Genomic DNA, 18,911 nt, shown 5'->3' with positions numbered 1-18,911 from the left:
TGAGGGTTGAATTCAGAATTTAGGAATTCTAGTGTTCATAGCGACTTGGATTCTTCTCATTGATTTCGACTGTTCTGAGCCGAATTCGCTGGGGAAAGCTGTCGACCTCAATCTACCTCCTCTCGCAAAATTGTCTAATTGACAGACAACTGCCGGATTGGAGTATGCTTCTTACAGCCATAACAACTATTTTCTTAGTTGCTGAGAAGCAGTTGATGATGCTAGATTGGAAGCCGAAGTGCCCTGACATGCTCATTGATCCATTTGGTTTGGGAAGAATTTTTTAAGATGGTTTTGTTTTTCGTCAAAATTTCAGTATCAGGGCTTATGAAATGGGAGCTGATAGAACTGCAGCAATAGAAACAATGATGAATCATTTACAGGTATATTTGAGGCATTTATATGTGTTTTGCTTGGATGTTTATTGAACAGATAGTCAGTAAAATGCAGGTTATTGTCGATCGTTAATTACCCTGCTTGGTAGGTTTTTTTTTTTTTTTCTTGAATATTTCTTCCATGAATTGCATATGGATACCAGTCATTTATACTAGGATACTATATTCTGCATAGTGCATACCTTGACATTATATTTTTAATGAACATGGCTGTGGTTAAATTTCAGAATGTGTGCATTAAGTTTTGGAATATGCTTGTATCATTGTATGTATATGAGTCAATCTGGTGATGTATGAATTTGAGTTCATAGCTGATTTATCTGTGATGTAGCTAATTCAAAGTTTCCCATGACCTCTATGGCTGATCTAAAGGAAATACTTTCTGATTATATTGTCATTAAAAGAAATATTCTAATATTGATCTATGTTTGTTTTTATGTCTGTATACGAATCACTATTTTTTTTTTTTTTTTTTTTTGTGTTTATGTTTGTTAGATATGATTATATGAATACTCTGTTCTTGTGAATTAGATTTAGCTAGTCCCATCAACAACTCTGTTCTTTTTGTCAGGATTAGAAAAAAAACCACGTAAAAAAACAGCTTTGCCCTTCAATTTCACGATCAAATAACGGATTCATTGACGGAGGACCAAAAGTGTCCAACGACCAATAACAGTAGCTACTAAATGGCAATTTTTATTATAGAGGATGAAAAATGTCAATGCCTCAATAAGTCTAGGACCAAAAATGGAATTAACTCTAATTTTTAACTAAAATTCTTTTCACTGAAATTTTTATCAATTTTTTTAATAAACCTAAAATCCATTAAGTTAATACTATAGGTTTATTAATTCAACAAATTTAGGAAAAACGGCGCTTTTGACCCCTCAATTGTTTTACTTTTAAAAATTTAGCCCCTGTCAATTGATTTGAGCAAACCTAACCATTTAATTGTTCATAATGTAGCACATTTGGCCCCTCATGTTATATAACTAGAATTGTTTTAATAATTTATATAATTTATTTATTCAAAATTTTTTTAAAAAAATTATACCACAATTTCCTCCACTTCAACATTCCATAACATAATTGCTTTACACCACAATTTAGTCAACTAAAATCAACATTTCACTTTTACTAATTAATTAAATTCATTTATACATATATAATTTATATATATGTATACAGCAACTTGAAGAAGAAATATATATAAGAAATATATATATATATATATATATATATATATATAAAATAATGCTCATATGTGGTCATGTTGTTAGGTGTGATCGTGTGGCAGAATTTCAGAATACACCAACAGTGTAAGGAAAACACACTATAATAAAATGCAAAAAAAAAAACCAAAAAATACACAACAGACCCAAAAAATACACCATATGACTCACCAACCCCAATGGTGTATTTCCGAACACTGTATAATGTTTCTACTCACATCTAATGGTGTGTTGTTGGTGAAGCGTACCTAATTAGTGTGCATTTTTTGTGGTGCATTTTCTAACGTTGATGATGTATATCTTACTAACTATTGGTGTATTATGAAAATCGCCACATGACCACACGGGAAGGTGTCGCCACACCTGAGTGCGACCCTATATATATATATATATATATATATATATATATATATATATATATATATATATATATATATATATATATATATATATATATATATATATATAGGGAAGGGTTCAGGTGCGGGTATAGCTTCCCGTGCAGTTAGATCTGAGCTGTTGATCAAATTTAGATCAACGGCTCAAATCAATAAAAATTAAAAAAAAAAAACGCGGGTCGGGAAGAAGATAGCGCTTACACAGCGTCTACAATGAGAGCGTCTAAACAAATGTTAGCGTCTATACAAATGATAGCATCTGCACAACCTCACGCACATTAAGTACAAACCCTACACACATTAAGCACAGCCTCACGCACATTAAGCACAAACCCCACGCACTTAAAATATTAACTCACAGATTTTAAGTTTCAACAACTATTGACATTAAGCACAACCTCACGCACATTAAGTACAAACCCCACACATTAAGCACAACCTCACGCACATTAAGCACAAACCCCACGCACTTTAATATATTAACTCACAGATTTTAAGTTTCAACAACTATTGACATTAAGCACAACCTCACGCACATTAAGTACAAACCCCACACACATTAAGCACAACTTCACGCATATTAAGCACAAACCCCACGCACATTAATCACAGATCCGCTCACCTTAATTTTGACCTACATGCAAAAATTACAAAATTGCCACCGCATTTTTTTTTTAAATTTTGACAATTCTGGACGTTGATTTAAGCGAGATGAATGGTCCAAATTAAACCGCACAACCGCACTTGGGCACTCTAACCGCACCAGAACCTAATTATATATATATATATATATATATATATATATATATATATATATATATATAGAGTCGCACTCAAGTGTGGCGACCCCTTCCCGTGTGGTCATGTGGCGATTTTCAGAATACACCAATAGTTAAGTAAGATATACACCATCAACATTAGGAAATGCACCAAAATAAACGCACACAAATTGGGTACGCATCACCAACAACACACCATTACGTGTGATTAAAAACACCATACAGTGTTCGAAAATACACCATTGGGGTTCGTGAGTTATATGTTGTATTTTTTGGGTCTGTTGTGTATTTTTTTATGTTTTTTTTTTTTTTTTTTTGCATTTCATTGTAGTGTGTTTCCCTTACACTGTTGGTGTATTCTGAAATTCCGCCGCACGACCACACCTAACAACATGACCACATATGAGCATTATTCTATATATATATATATATATATATATATATATATATATATATATATAACAAGAGATTTTTAAGATCTGCACCACATAACAATTGGCAAACAACATCTTTACTCTCTGCTCCCTCTCTTATCCTCTCAATCTCATAGAAACTCTGCTACCGAATACAAACCCACTCAACAAGAATGAGTAACAAACAACCACCCAACGACCCACCGCGTGAGTCTAATGCAGATGTACGTATTTTGTTTGTCTTAATTTTTTAAATTTCCTTTATCTAAGTTATTTATTTATATTCTTCTATAAAGTGTAATATTCTACATAATATTTATACTTGACAGAAAAAGAAATCAACAGTTGAGAGTAGCTCTAAACCAGCACCGTCTCAACCCAAAGTACACTCTTTACATACCATGGAAACAGTATAAGCGCTGTTATTACCACACTCTTTACAGCGCACACCAAGGCCACTTACTGTACCCGCACCAGCTGGTATAAGATGTCAAATATAAGTATTAAGTAGATTATTACATTTTATTAAAGAATATATAAATCAACGGGAAAAGGCTCAAATAGGCCCTCGAACTTTAGCTTAAAAGTCAATTAGACTCATAAACTTTTTAAAGGTGCAATTACACCCATCAACAATTCATTCAGGTGCAATGAACCCCAAAACAAATTAATGACCTACTATCACAGGTCATTAGGGTTCAGGTCACCTTCCGGCAAAAAAAAAGTGACCGGCAAAATTTCCGGCAATAACAAAGATCTCACACTACCTATCCATAACCTAGTCACTTATCACAACTTAGATTTCCTGTATCCCAATGGTTTTTACCGCTCTGATACCACTTGGTATCAGAGCTTTGGTTGTGAGATTTTTGTTATTGGCAATAGACTTAGTTAGCCTATGTTTCAAGATGGTATCAGAGCGGTACAAACCATTGGATATAGGAAACCAGAGTTTTAAATTTTGGATAAGAACCAAGGCTATGGAAATGTGAGTGTTGTATTATAAATATCACCAGGGGATTGATTTGGGTTCTATATTTATTGGCAAACAACATATTTGCTCTCTGCTCCCTCTCCTATCTTCTCAATCTCATAGAAACTCTGCTACCGAAGACAAACCCACTCAAAAAGAATGAATAACAAACAACCACCCAGCGACCCACAGCGTGAGTCTGATGCAAATGTACGTATTTTGTTTATCTTATTTTTTTTTTTTAATTTCCTTTATCTAATTTATTTATTTATATTCTTCTATAAAGGGTAATATTCTACATAATATTTATACTTGAGAGAAGAAGAAATCATCAGCTGAGAGTAGCTCTAAACGGGCATCGCCTCAACCGGCACCATCTCAACCCAAAGTACTCTCTTTACATACCATAGAAACAGTATAAGCGTTGTCATTACCACACTCTTTACAGCGCACACCTAGGCCACTTACTGTACCTGCGCCAATTGGTATAACCTGTAAAATATAAGTATTAAGTAGACTATTACATTTTATTAAATAATATATAAATCAATGGGAAAAGGCTCAAATAGGCCCTCGAACTTTAGCTTAAAAGTCAATTAGACTCCTAAACTTTTTAAAGGTGCAATTACACCCATCAACAATTCATTTAGGTGCAATGAAGCCCAAAAACAAATTAATAACCTGCTATATATGTCATTAGGGTTCAGGTCACCTTCCGGCAAAAAAAAAAAAGTGACCGGCAAAATTTCCGGCAATAACAAAGATCTCACACTCTCTTTCCATAACCTAGTCACTTATTACAACTTAGATTTCCTGTATCCCAATGGTTTTTACCGCTCTGATACCACTTGGTATCAAAGCATTGGTTGCGAGATTTTTGTTATTGACAATAGACTTAGTTAGTTTATGTTTCATGATTGTATCAGAGCGGTACAAACATTTGGATATAGGATACCAGAGTTTTAATCTTTGGATAAGAACCAAGGTTATGGAAATGTGAGTGTTGTATTATAAATATCATCAGGGAATTGATTTGGGTTCTATATTTATTGCCAAACAACATATTTGCTTTCTGCTCCCTCTCCTATCCTCTCAATCTCATAGAAACTCTGCTACCGAAGACAAACCAACTCAATTAGAATGAGTAACTAACAACCACCCAGCAACCCACCACGTGAGTCTGATGCAGATGTACGTATTTTGTTTGTCTTAATTTTTTTAAATTTCCTTTATCTAATTTATTTATTTATATTCTTCAATAAAGTGTAATATTCTACATAGTATTTATACTTGACAGAAGAAAAAATCATCAGCTGAGAGTAGCTCTAAACCGGCATCGCCTCAACCGGCACCGTCTCAACCCAAAGTACACTCTTTACATACCATGGAAACAGTATAAGCGCTGTCATTACCACACTCTTTACAGTGCACACCAAGGCCACTTACTGTACCCGCGCCAGCTGGTATAACCTGTCAAATATAAGTATTAAGTAGAGTATTACATTTTATTAAAGAATATATAAATCAATGGGAAAAGGCTCAAATAGGCCCTCGAACTTTAGCTTAAAAGTCAATTAGACTCATAAAGTTTTTAAAGGTGCAATTACACCCATCAACAATTCATTTAGGTGCAATGAAACCCAAAAATAAATTAATGACCTGCTATCACAGGTCATTAGCGTTCAGGTCACCTTCCAGCAAAAAAAAGTGACCGGCAAAATGTCCGGCAATAACAAAGATCTCACACTCCCTTTCCATAACCTAGTCACTTATCACAACTTAGATTTCTTGTATCCCAATGGTTTTTACCGCTCTGATACCACTTGGTATCAGAGCTTTGGTTGCGAGATTTTTGTTATTGGCAATAGACTTAGTTAGCCTATGTTTCAAGATGGTATCAGAGCGGTACAAACCTTTGGATATAGGAAACCAGAGTTTTAAATTTTGGATAAGAACCAAGGTTATGGAAATGTGAGTGTTGTATTATAAATATCACATGGAATTGATTTGGGTTTTATATTTATTGGCAAATAACATATTTGCTCTCTGATCCCTCTCCTATCCTCTCAATCTCATAGAAACTCTGCTACCGAAGACAAACCCACTCAACAAGAATGAGTAACAAACAACCACCCAGCGACCCACCGCGTGAGTCTGATGCAGATGTACGTATTTTATTTGTCTTAATTTTTAAAATTTCCTTTATCTAATTTATTTATTTATATTCTTTTATAAAGTAAAATATTCTACATAATATTTATACTTGACAGAAGAAGAAATCATAAGCTGAGAGTAGCTCTAAATCGGCACCTCCTCAACCGGCACCGTTTCAACCCAAAGTACACTCTTTACATACCATGGAAACAGTATAAGCGTTGTCATTACCACACTCTTTACAGAGCACACCAAGGCCACTTACTGTACCCCCGCCAGCTGGTATAACCTGTCAAATATAAGTATTAAGTAGAATATTACAATTTAGAAAAGAATAAAATTAAATGGGAAAAGGGTCATTTTTGCTTCTTTCGAGAGAATGTTTGATCATCAACTATATTAGGAATCAATTTTGTAAGTTCATCCTTAGCATTTGCTTTTACCACCTGTAATGTATTAAATAGGAATATTACAATGAATACAATAATATAAATAAATTAAATGTCCATAAACATTACTATCAAGGATGAAGCCAAGATTTACTTATTGTGGGGGTGAAGAAACAAGAACTTAATTTGAAAAGGTCAAATTTACCAAAGCCAAACAAGCTCGTGACAAATTCAAAGGTTCACTTCAAATTCTCCATGCAAAAATAAATATAGAACCCAAATCAATCACCAAGTGATATTTATAATGTAAAACTCACATTTCTATAACATTGGCTCTTATCCAAAATTTATAACTTAAGTTTCCTATATCAAATGATCCGTACCGCTCTAATACTAACTTGTAACATAGCCTAACTAATTATATTGCAAATACTAAAGATCTTACAACCAAAGCTCTGATACCAAGTGGTATCAGAGCGGGTATCAGAGCGGCATGAACCATTGGGATACATGAAACATAAGTTGTGATAAGAGACTAGGTTCTGGTGGTTCATACATCAAATGAAAACAATCTATCGTTTAGGTTCACACACTTCACAAAGATAGTAATTAAAAATAAAATAAAAACACAATCACCCAATCCCGGGCCAAATACTACTCAAAGTCGACTGCTCTCCTACATCATAACTTCTAGTAGTTCATACATCGGATGAAAACAATTAATCCTTTAGGTTCACACACTTCACAAAGATAGTAACTAAAAATAAAATAAAAACACCATCGCCCAAACCAGGGCTAGAAAGTACTGAAAGTGAACTGATCTCCTACATCTCAGCTATTATCTCCCTTCATGCTCCTAGTTACCTGCACATACATCCAAAGAAAATAAGCATTAATAATTAAAACTCGATAGTGGATTATTATTATTATAACAAGCAAAACCCACCTACAAATTAAAACACAAATAAAAAAAATAAGGACATGCGGAAAACATAGACTAGCAGATCCAAACAACACGTATTATGTAATTATTATACAAAGGTCAAAACTGAGAGAAGCTTTTACAGTCCAATATTCCAAAGACTTTCATTTGCTTATGAATTTCTCAAATTTGCACAAAGAATGCAGTGATAGCAGTTCATTAGATTTTAGTTTAACTCAATCCATATTAAATATAAAATAAAATTATACAAAATATCCATGGTCTCACAATATGCTTGAAAAGATAGTTGAGAGATTCATCTACTAAAATGTAGCCGCTCATCAAAACAATATCATACAATGCTAATTGGTCCATGTCTCGTAGCACTCCGTGCACTTATAAACCACCACATCTTCAGTCTGTATATACATCCCAGAGTTTGAGCATTAATAATTAAAATTTGGTAATAGATTATTATTATCTTTATTATTATTATAACCAAACAAAACTTTTAAAGCACAAGAACTAAAAAAAAAAAAAAAAAAAAAAAAAAAAAAAAAAAAAAAAAAGGACTCGATTGCAATAATAAGCTTCTTCATGACCACATTCACGACAACACACATCACCTCTTGTTGTAGCTGCACCAATCAGAACAAAGATATCACAACCAAAGCTCTGATACCAAAATGGTGGTATCAGAGCAGTACGAACCATTGGGATACAGAAACCTATGTTGTGATAAGAGACTTGGTTATGGAAATATGAGTGTTACAAGTTGAGAAATTAGGGCAAAACGATTTCAAATCTCCAAACTTGGGCACACACATCCAAACAATACGAGCATTAATAATTAAAACTTGGTAGATTATTATTATTATTATTATTATTATTATTGTTGTTGTTGTTGTTGTTGTTGTTATAAACATATGCAGTTTCATCATGACTACATTGAGAACATTACTGCTTCATTCGAGGGAATGTTCGATCATCAACTACATTCGGATTCAATTTTGTAAGTTCATCATTAGCACGTCATTTCAACTCTGGTAAATTATTAAGTAGGAGTTTACAATGAACAGACGAATGTAAATAAATTAAATGTCCATAAACACTACTATAAGGGGCGGAGCCAAGATTTACTTTGAGTGGGTGTGAAGAAGGGCGAATGTGAAATGAAATTAAAAAAATAATCAAATAAAAAAATATAAAATACGAATAAAATTGTTAAAATACACAATACATTATAAATTACAAAATACAAAGTTTGTGATGAACTAGAGGATAATACTCATTTACGCTTTCTCATATTTTGATAAACTAACAATCTAACTTTAACTAATTATTCCAATTAAGCAACTATTCTATTTAACATTATTAACTAATTTCTAGCAAATGTATTCGTCCTTAGTATAATTAACATAAGCATTAAACAACTGTACTAACATCAGTACAAATGCAATGCATAAGCAGTGAAAGACATCATAAGTAGTGAAAAGCAAATGAAAAGAAAAGAGTGAATTTCATTTTTGGTCCTACTATTATAGGGGTCATTCCAATTTTAGTTCACCATAATTATTTTTGCCACATTGCGCCCACTGTTATTGAATGAGTTCCACTTTTAGTCCACCGTTAATATTTTCGTCAGTTGGCTGTTTAATCTAGGGATATTTTGGTCTTTCTATGATTGTCTATTCGGTGGCCGGCTCCGTCTCATTGAGACGTCTTCTGTCGCGAATGTTCGAAAGATGTTGGGCCAGCTTCGTCATGAAGGTTACGTAATCTCCTAGGGGGCGATTGGATGCATCCTGATCGGCGAACCTTTGCCTAGACCATCCAAATCCTTTGTCCGACCTCTTCCTGGTCATCGCCCTCAACAATTGAGTGATTGGACGCCTTCTGTGAACAATAGGATCGACCTCTAGTCTCGTCAATGGCGGCCCCGCCAGTGGTCCAGTCGTCCGATCAAGCTTTGGATGGTGTTCGGGCTGAGGTAGGAACGATGTCCGGTGGTGCAATTGGTGATCGGTCGGGGTCGGAGAACTCTCGCGATCGGACCCAGGTTTCAGGATGGTGGATTTACTGGCAACCCAGCCGTTGCATGGACGATCAGAGACTCCGATGGCTGCTCTTTCTCCTAGCTGCTGGTTGGTGCCATGGCTTCCCCACTCGCGAAACCCAATCTTTTGGAGGATAGCTCATTGAAGAAGGCGAGTTATGGGCCGGGGAGTGAGAAACAATCCGGGTATAAGCATAATAGGGTTCAATAACGGAATGTGTGGCTTAGATCTTGAAGACCGAATTGCGTCGCAGGGGCTACACTCTTTCCCGATCGGCGATCAAGCGACTCCAGCTGGTGATGGTCTCCCACGAGTGTTAGAAGCGATCGTCAAGCCATTTGGGGATCATCGCATCATCATACAGAAGATCGGCGATCTCTCGCGATTCGCTGCGATCTCTCGCGATTCAATTTTGGTTGATTCGATTAGATGCTTCGATTATGCTTGATTCGCTTTCGATTTTAGATTTTAGATTTCATCTCTTGGGCGTATTCCTTAGTCAAACATCGTCACAGTCTCACAGATGGAAATGAAGGGTAAAGGAGAAGACAAAAAGAGAGAAAGACAAAAATACCCCTTGAATTCACAACCAATTGACAGAAATCCTAACGTGGACTTAAAGTGGAACACATTCAATAACAATGGGCGTAATGTGGCAAAAATAATTATAGTAGACTAAAATTGGAATGACCCCTATAACAATAGGATCAAAAATGGAATTCACTCAAAAGAAAATGACAATTAAACACAATTACGAAAGGTAAATGGCAAAAGACAACTAAACAAAGTAAATGAAAGACATCAGTACGATTATATGCTAATTGCTAAACACAGTACAAAAAATTAAGGGCAACGAACATCAAAATTCAAAAGTGAAATAAACAGAGCAAAATTAATCAATCGTTATACCCTACACCACGGCGCGCGTAGCACTGTGCACCACGCGCCTCCCAAAACGACGTCGTTTTGGAGTCGTTTTGGGAGGCGCGGTAGGAAGTTGCTGTGATTATGTATACTTGTTCACACAATTATCTATATTTGTTCATACAATTATGTATATTTGTTCATACAGTTATGTACATTTTTTATACAATTATGTACATTCTTTTTATACAATTATGTACATCCAAATCAGAAAATTTGTGTGTATTATGTTAAGAGTTGATGTGTATTATGTTAAAAGTTTATGTTTATTATGTATTATGTCAGATTATGTGTATTATCTTTTAAAAAGAGTACGTATATTTTGTTATATAATTATGTACATTCATGTATACAATTATGTGTATTCTAGTATAACATTATGTACATTTTTGAACAGTAATTTTTTTTTTAAGAAAAAATAACTGCCATACACTGGGGCGGGAAATTTCAAAAAAAAATTAAAAAAAATTAAAATGACGTCGTTTTTCATCTGAGCGCACAGTGCAACGCGCGCCGTGGTGTAGGATATAAATTGCCAAAATTAATGGCAACTAACATCAACTCACGGCCTCGGGACCTCACGCCCTCACATCAAAATTAAAGCAGCAAAAAATTAAGGGCAAACAACAATCTAACATATTAAACAAAAAGGGAAATTAACAGAGCAAAATTAAGGGTAACTAACATCGACTCACCACCCTCACGCCCTCACATCAAAATTAAACCAGCAACAGAGCAATTAACATCACAATTCAACAGGGAAATTAGGACAAACAAAAAATTAGGAAAATTAAGGAAATTAGAACAAACAAAAAAATTAGAAAAATTAGCGCAAAACGATTTCAAATCTTAAAATTTAGGCAAATATTTGAACAAATTATTGAAATTAAGAAATTAAAATTAAAAATGAGACTACAAAATAGGAAGTGAGGCAGAAATGGTTGTGGTGTCTGGGGATTACATATGCGACATGCATAGAGATATTTTAATTTCCTTTTGTTGTAGTAACAGATCAAATTGAACACTCATACTTAGCTTACATAGGAAAAAGAATAATTAGAGCGAATGTAGATACTCGAGGGGTCGTTTACCAACTTGGAAAAATAGAGGATTTTCCAAAAAAATGGAGAAATTGAGATGTGAAAAAAATAAAAAATGAAGAAGTTGTTTACTAAATTTCTTTTTTCAAAAGTCTTTTCCATCTCCATTTTCCAACCTTCTTAAGGATTTTGGAGATTAGAAAAACCAATGTCTCCAAATGGAAAAATGGAAATACACGGATGAATAGTGTAAGCTAGTGTTGAGGTCCTTGCATCGAACCCTGCTGGTAACTATGATGCTTTTTCTTCAGATTTTGCTTCTTCATTTATCGCGCCTGAAGCTTCTCCTTCAGAATTCTTCGCTTCTTCATTTAACGCCTCTTCTAGATTATTTATTTATTATTATTATTATTATTATTATTATTATTGTTATAATAATAATTATTATTATTCAATTCTAATTCTAATTATTATTATTATTAAATTATTATTACTATTATTATTATTATTATTATTATTATTAAATTCTAATTATTATTATTATTATTATTATTATTATTATTGTTATTGTTATTGTTATTGTTATTGTTATAATATATTATGATTATGATTATGATTATTATCTTTGTTGTATAAATATACAAATGGAATATAAGATGGTTGTATTTAATAAAACCATAAAATTAGATAAATAAAAAACTGGAGGAATGGAGAAATGGAAAATTGGAGGAATGGAGAAGAAAAATTGAAAAAATGGAGAAATGGAATACTGGAAATGAAAAAACGGAGAAATGAAGTAAACGATCCCTCTCTGCCTTTTAATTGCCTTCTAAATACTTGAACCAAATTTTGTTTCAAACCAATCTCCCAAAATGAAAGCCATATATAAATATAGCAAAGTTATTATTATTATTATTATTATTATTATTATTATTATTATTATTATTTGAAAGGAAAAGCAAAGCATATTATTAAATCAAATGAGCAATACAAGATGGAATAGAAAGAAACCAACAAGCAGGACCAGACTGAGAACAAGCGTCTCTAGCAAGAGTGTGACCGAGCTTGTTCGCTGATCTAGGAATAAAATTAAACTACACTATTTCAAAGTGTTAATGAAAAGTACGGTACTTTTGATCACACAACCAGCATACGAGTAGTCAGATGATGTACCATTAATGAAATTGCAAACCATTTGACAATCGGAATGAATCTGAATTCTAGTGAGACCCCTTTCTTTATATCAAGAGAGCGCTTCTTTCACTGCTAGAACCTCCGCTAATAAATGGGGATCATTTAAGCACCTGATTGGCCAGTTCCTTGTGGCAATAACTTCACCACTCGCATCTTTAATCACAACCCCAAAGAAGGCCTGATCAGACTCTGGATAGACAGCAGCATCCTCAAACACCAATGCTGCATCATCAGAAGCAGAACCATAATGAACATTAGTAGTTGCTGAATCAAGAATAGCACTGTCATAATTCTCTTTAAGTGCTCGTAAAAAGAGACTCATCGTATAGGTTGGCAATGTTTGGGCAACACTTTTGATTAAAATCTCCTTACCGGCTCGCGAAAGGATTTTCTTCCTCCAACCCCCTAATCTGCAACCTTTCTTCAATAAATTAAGGAAAATACAGACTTCTTATTCGGACCAATGGCCATGGGTAAGCCCAAGTACTTACCAATATTATTAGCCATCCGCACATTGAAAATACTAGCGCAAATTATGCTGTGGACACGAGTCCAAAACGACGTTGTTTTAAGGGAAAATGTGGCTTTCCAGTTAAAAAAAAAAATTTAATTTTGTCTCGTCGTTAACGACGTTATTCATTTGTTGCATTATGAATGTACAATTATGGAATTATGAATGTACAGTTATGAAATTATGAATGTAAGTTATGGAATTATGAACACAGAGCTCTGACATTATGAACTTACAATTATGAACATATAGTGATAAAATTATGAATATAGAGCTCTAAAATTGTGAACATAGAGTTTCGAAAATTATGAATTTAGAGAGCGTTTGGTTCAGGTTATATAAGATAACCAAGGTTATATTTGCTTGGTAATATAAGATTCCCATGTTTGGTTCAGGTTATGTAACTTTCCCAAGGAATGTCAGATAACCTCCGCATTAAGGTTTTAGCTATTGGAAGGGAATGTGAGATACCCTCCAATTTGTTAGGTAATCTCATATCCCCTTGTCTTATTACTAATGTTGGGCTTTGGACGTATATATATATATATATATATATATATATATATATATATATATATGTGTGTGTGTGTGTGTGTGTGTGTGTGTGTGTGTGTGGGTGTGTGTGTTTGTGTGTGTGTTTTACAAAATTTCATACTACATCACGTACTCACAATATACAATATCACCCACAATTTATTAAATATGCTAGAGAAAAAGTTTACAGTAATAATACATTTCTCTAGTATATTTAATAAATTATGGGTGATATAGTATGAACTTTTGTTAAGTTATAATGAAGAATATTTGTGTTATGTGATAAAAACAATACACGATGATATCAATCCATTATGTCAGTTTGATATATACAAAGGGATGTGCCGTTGAAAAGGCAATCATGGCCACCAGCGTAAGAGACATCGTAGAAGCGTCAGAGATGGTTCGCTCAGACAAAACAACGGCAAAGCCATTAGGAATGGATGCCACGAGAAAACCTAGACTACTGACCACGGTTCAAAACAGCGTCGTTTTGATGTTTAAAAAATGTTTGCTTCACGTGCGTGTTAGAATAATGAACATTCTAAGATAATATAATGTATTTTATGAGTTAGAATAATATATTTTATGTGTTAGAATAATATACTTTATATATGTAGAATAATGATATTTCTGGTGTAAGAAAATGTATTTTATGAGTTAGAATAATATACTCTAATGTATTAGAATAATGTATTTTTTTGAGTTAGAATAATGTATAATGCACCTTATGTGTTATAATAATAAAATTTATGGGGTAAGATAATGTATTTTATGAGTTAAAATAATGTACTATATATTTTAAAATAATATATTTTATGAATTAAAATAATATATTTTATGTGTTTTTAAACTGTGGTCCATATAGCTGTGTGGACCACCGTCCATGAAAAAGTACCTTACCAATATAAGTCCAACCCAACAATTATTTAAAGAGTCCACTGGAGCAGCCTAAGTCCTTAGCGGCCATTTATGCCGTGCACCAGGGCGCACATTGCATTGTGCGCCCTGGTGCAAAACGACGTCGTTTTATATTTTTTTATTTTTTTTGGAAATTCCATTTTTTTTTGTGTTTGCCGCTAACAAAAAAAAAAAAAAAAAAAAAAAAAAAAGAAACTCATATTTTGAAAGTGTACATAATTGTATAATAAAATGTACATAATTGTATAACAGAATGTACATAATTATATAACAGAATGCACATAAACTTTTAACTGTAAAAAAAAATAAAAAATCACGTGTTTGGATGTACATAATTGTATAAAAAATGTACATAATTGTATAAAAAAATGCACATAATTGTATACAACAATTTACATTATTGTATAACAGAATGTACATAATTGTATAACATAATGTACATAATTATATAACAGAATACACGTACACTCTGTCACATCGACTCCCAACACAACTTAACAAAACGACGTCGTTTTAGGAGGCGCGTGGCGCACATTGCTATGTGCACCGTGGTGCACTGTATAAGGACTGGTTAGTGGTTATGCTGTGAACCGTGTGCACCATGGTGCACACGGTTACAAAATCGACGTCGTTTTGACTAAAAACACGCGTCCTACTTAAAAAAAAAAAAAAAAAACCAGTTTCGATTCCCCTCAACAACATCATGTTGGTCATTCATTTTGAATTTTTAGTTCATTCATTATTCATTATGAATATTTAGTTCATTCATTCTGGATATTTAGACGGAAATCGAAACTGATTTTTTTTCATTCATACTGGATATTTAGTTCATTCATTATGGATATATAGTTCATTCATTCTGGATTTTTAGTTCATTCATTTTAGATTTTTAGTTCATTCATTCTAGATTTTTAGTTCATTAATTCTGGATATATAGTTCAAATTATGCACAACATAAGGATGTTGCCGGAAATCGAAACCAAATTTTTAAAAAAGTGGGACGCGCATTTTTAGTCAAAATGACGTCGTTTTTGCAACCGTGTGCACCATGCATGATGCACAAAGTTGCACAACATAATTTGCCACGATTGGTCCTAAGCAATCGTCAAAAGTCGGAACCAAAAGGCCCGATTCTATAAGCATGGTTATCTAACAATAAATACAAGACTAAATATCATTTTTAGTCCCTCGATTATAATACATGTATCAATTTTAGTCTTTGATTATTAAAATTTTCAAATTAGGTGCATGACTATTCAATTTGTATCACATTTGGTCATATTGACTATTAACATTTTCAAATTAGGTGCATGACTATTCAATTTGTATCATATTTGGTAATGCTGTTAAATTTTATGGCCAAATTTTCAGCCACATCATCGGTGACCAGCTAATTTATTTAATTTTTATTTCAAATATTATTTTAACAACTTTTAAATTTAAGAAAAAAAAAACTTAAAACTAAAATAAAATAAAATTAAATTAAAAAATGTCGGCCACCCCTCGATAGGAATGACAATGTGCCCCGTCCCCTTCGAGAATGGGGACGGGGACGGAGAAAAAATTCGGGGATCGGGAACAAGGCTGGGGACGGGAAATTTGTGAAATTTCCCGGCGGGGACGGGGATGGGGACGGAAATACCCCTCCCCGCCCCGCCCCATCCCGTCCCTGAATAATTAATCGCTATAGTCAAGGGACCATTTTGGTAATTAACTTTAAGGGTGGGCAATTCGGTTCAGTTTTCTCGAACCAAACCTTACCAAACTAGTTAGATTCGGTAATATACCGAACAACCGAACGGTAATAGATTCTTGTATACTGAACAGTTCGGAAAAAACTCAAACCGAACTGAATTGTTCGATAAAAACCGAACCGAACCGAATACTGTTTGAACTTTGGATTGTTATTTTGTTATATACTAGACTTTGGATATGGACTATGTAAACACATAACACATAGTATAGAACTTTTGATAACAAACCATAAAGAAATCAAATAAAATATTTACGAGATATACCCGTGATAATATGAGTTGAACGGCAGAGCAAGCAGCAAGGGACTTGGATTTACTTTTTATTTATTTATTTATTTATTATTATTATTATTTTAAAAAAATCAAACGGTATTCGGTTCAGTTCAATTTTTTACCGAACAATTCGGATCGGTTTTTTATCGAACCGTTCGGTATACAAGAATCCAATACCGTTCGGTTGTTCGTTATATTACCAAACCAAACTAGCTCGGTTTGGTTCGGTACGGTTCAATTTGAGAAAACTAAACCGAATTGCCCACCCCTAAAGTTAATTACCAAAGTGGTCCCTTGACTATAGCAAAATTACCAATTTGGTCCCAAGTTAACGGTTGACTAACGGTCAAACTAACGGAGGACCAAATTGGTTAAAAATTTTAAAGTTGAGGGACTTAATTAGTTAAAAAAAACAGTCAAGGACCAAATTGATAATTTCGCTATAGTCAAGGGACCATTTTGGTAATTAACTCGGTGGCTGGGGTGCAGAGAGGATTTTTTGAATTCTCAATTTTACCCTTCAAGTTTGACGAAAAAAATAGACTTAGAACCATTTCGGGTAAAAAATGCATAGTTGAGGACTAAATTGAAAATAGTTATAGTTGAGGACCAAATTGGTGAAATCATAATAGTTGAGGAACCAATATTATTTGTGATTTTGTGTACATAAAATACATTATTTTGTATATTGTCAAATAATGTACATTTAGTACAAAAATAATGTACTTTTAGTATATTAAAAATGTACCTTATATGAAATTGACTTAAAGTTTTAGTGTGATATTTTGAATTACAATAAATTGTTTAAATGACTAAAATATATATGTATTTTGCAGTGTCTGATACAATTGGGAGGTGTTGAGTGTGGATAATACGTCATGCGATACATGCTTGAAATCGTGACAAAATATTTATCAGTTGATTGTTTGGATGAGGTAAGTGAATCTAAATAGTACCATGTATAGTTAAATTATATTTTATTAATTAATATATTTAATAAATTTATTATTTAAATTATTTTGTAGGCATTTGAAAGCAATAATCCGTACTTTATCAACGAAATAAATGAGATTCGAGAACTATGGGATACTTCTGAGAAGAGTATGTATAACTTTTGTTTTAGATGAAGGGTGCGTTTGGAAACCCGGAAAATAACTTTTGAAAAATATTTTTCGGGCTTTGAGTGTCTGGCAAGTGGGGGGTGGAGGGAATGATACCTTAGTCAAAGGAAAATATGTATGTTTTGGAGGAAAATGACTTCCCCTATCTTTTGGAAAAGTCATTTTTCAATACATTATTATATACTATATATGTTAACTTATGATATATATATATATATATATATATATATATATATATATATATATATATATATATATATATATCTAAAAACATAATAAGTCTCAATCAAAGTTATATCCCTCATTTATGTCCATATTTTTAATGCTAGCTATTTTGTACATTGTGCTTTTAGAGTTATACTTTACAATTTTTTGGACAAAAATACGCTTACCGTTATAACTTCCGTTATCTTTTCCGTTACTTGCCATGCGCATGCATCTACCATATCTTTTCTTATATTCTTTAATTATAACAAAATATTTGTAAAATATTATATATTAGATTAATATAATAAATAAATTTTATTTCACTTTGATTTTAATTAGTAAAAATTTGTTAGTTATTTTTAAAAATATAAATATTGGGCATATGTTTTTGCGCATCGCGCATAAAAAAGACTAGTATATATATATATATATATATATATATATATATATATATATATTATGCCATCATCATTTATCATGCATGGAAAGAAAGTAGGAAAGAAAGTAGGGAGGATTTTAAGGGAAGTTGCAACTGCACAACTAATATTATATAAAGGCTTCGGGCTATAGACGAAGGGGGACACGCTAGTCTCAAATATAAAACCTCTCTTCTAAATATTCTTCTCCCTCTTTCACTCTATGGCCATGGCCTACCTATGTACATGTATTACATCTACAAATATAATAATATAATAAAGGAATTCCGTCTTGGCTTAGCCC

Source organism: Ipomoea nil, unplaced genomic scaffold (assembly GCF_001879475.1).
Source record: "Ipomoea nil cultivar Tokyo-kokei standard unplaced genomic scaffold, Asagao_1.1 scaffold1721, whole genome shotgun sequence".
NCBI lineage: Eukaryota > Viridiplantae > Streptophyta > Magnoliopsida > Solanales > Convolvulaceae > Ipomoea > Ipomoea nil.
The sequence above is the reverse complement of the archived record's forward strand: the minus strand, read 5'-3'. Positions refer to the sequence as shown.